Genomic DNA, 2,254 nt, shown 5'->3' with positions numbered 1-2,254 from the left:
AGACTGGATGCCCAGTGCCTCCATGGCCCCAGCGTTCCTGACCAGCCCCTTCCCACCCAGATGCAGGCGCAAGCAGGGCAGTGGGCACAGTCCCACAGAGGGCACTGGCCCAGCCAAGGCGACTGATCGCTCAGTGCAGGTGGCAGAGGTCAGCAGAACAGGAAGGGAGGGACAATAGCCGTGCCTGTTGCCTGGCCTCAGTGTTTGCCAGCTGGGTGGGGCCAGCCAGGCAGCGCTCAGAGGATGAGCTCAAAGCCCAATCTTCCCTTTCGCTTTTCGCCTCTGTTGGTCCTGGCAGGGCTGAGATGCAGCTAACGTCGGGGGGCTGCAAAGAGCCAGTCATTCAGGTAGGCTTGAGCACAGTTGCAGCGATTAGAGGCCTCCAAGAACTACAATTCCCAGAACACACAGCGACTTCCCAGTCCAGCCCCAACTGCCCAAGTGGCTGGATTTGAACTAGAACAAGGAAATCTCACCTGTCCTGGGAAGTGAGTGTCCTGGCCTGCTTAAGGGCGTTTGTGACTGTATTTCTTGGGACCTGGGCTGGCCTGAGAAATCCCAGTTACAAGCCAAACCTGTTGATAGTGTGATTATCTCCTCATAAACTCTACCGGGTCCATTCATCCAGATAGGTTTGCCGAGACCCTGCTCTGTGCCAGCCTGGGGTGGCGGTGAGTGGTTGACAAGAGAGACTCAGCCTCTACCCTCGCAGTCAGATGGAGGAGGCAGGCCCATGAAAGGTCAGCTTCCTGAGGGCAGAGGCTGGCTGGGGACCTTCTGTAACCTAGCACATACGAAGCAACAAGTGAATAGACTATCTCACCTCGTCTTCCATTCCATTGTGCCTTTTGCTAGCTCCCACCATATTGCACCATTCTAAAGTGTGCTGTATCTCTCTGGCCTCCAGGCCTCTGCACACGCTGTTCCCTCTACCAGGAACACACTCAGCTCATTCGTTGATGTATCTGTAGAGGTAGGACAGAGCCTGGCACGGAGCAGGGGGTACATTAAATATTAGATGCGTGAATGAATGGATGGATGGATGGATGCCTTTGTCCATTGTATACCCGAGGAAGCAAGGACACTCGGGACCCTCCCTATTCATCTCGGTCCCCCGCCTGCCCGTCTGGAATGAATGCATCTTTTCATCCGTGGGAGGATGTCCCGGCTGGGGCAGAGGAGGCCAGGCGGGGAACTCTGTTGGGAGCTGCCGTAGGCACGCCCCGCAGCTCTCCTAAAGTGCCTACTTTCCTGCACGTCAGGAGTTCGCATCCTCTCCCCGAAACTCGGCCTCGGTCACCTGACTTCCACGGCCCGTCCCCAGTCCCTTACCACTCAGGGCACCCCAGACTGACATTCGGCCAACAGCACGTGGTGCAGGGGCCCCAGGTTCCCATTGGCCGCTCGCTGTCCTTCCTCCCCGGCGATTGGCAGCCGCAGCTGACCCCCCTCCGCGGTCGCGCGGTGGTACAGCCTCCGCGGCCTGGGCGGGCGGAGCGGCCCACTTCGCCAGGGCGCGGGGGGCGCCGGGAAGCCGGGCGCGGCGGAGGGATCCCTCTGGAATGTGTCCGTAGGTCCCACCCGAAGCGGGCGGCGCGGATTGGCCGAGACCAACGGGCCGCCGCCGCTGATTGGTCTGCTGCCGGCGTCGGCCCCGCCCCGCCCCGCCGCCGCTGCGGGAGAGGCCCGGGCCGGAGTTTGCGGAGGGGCCGAGCCGGGTGCGCGCGGAGCGGCGGCGGCGCAGGTGAGTGGCCTCCGCGGGACGGGTGCGGCCGCCCGCGGTGGGGGGTCCAGCGCGGACCGCGGGGGACGCGGACCCGCGGAGATCCGGCCGATCGTGCAGGGTGGGGCCGACCCCGTGGACGCGCCTGGAGGTCCAGGGCTGGGAGCGGGGATACCCGAGGCCCCTTCCCTGCGGGGCAGATCCCTTCCCGCCCCCGGGCAGGGGTCTCCAGCCGTGCCGAACCCCTGCCCCCTTCCTCCCTTTGGACAGTCCCCGTCCCGGCGGGGACAGGCGCGGGGTCCGTATTTCTGACCCCTGCCCGGACACCTCCCCCACGAGCTGACCGCGGCTGAACCCCCCAGGGCCTGGGGGGACGCGGTGAGGACCAAGCTTTGGAGAAGAACAATATGAGAAACTCACCCCAGCTAGCATTTATCGAGCGCTTCCGTGTCACGCATTTACCATGCGGATCACTGAATCAGAACACCTCATGGAGGTGCTGTTACTTCTTTTAGAGGTGAGGCAGCAGAC

The sequence above is a fragment of the Propithecus coquereli genome, unplaced genomic scaffold (genome assembly GCF_000956105.1).
Source record: "Propithecus coquereli isolate 6110/MARCELLA unplaced genomic scaffold, Pcoq_1.0 Scaffold164, whole genome shotgun sequence".
Lineage (NCBI taxonomy): Eukaryota > Metazoa > Chordata > Mammalia > Primates > Indriidae > Propithecus > Propithecus coquereli.
Note: the sequence above shows the minus strand (reverse complement) of the source record.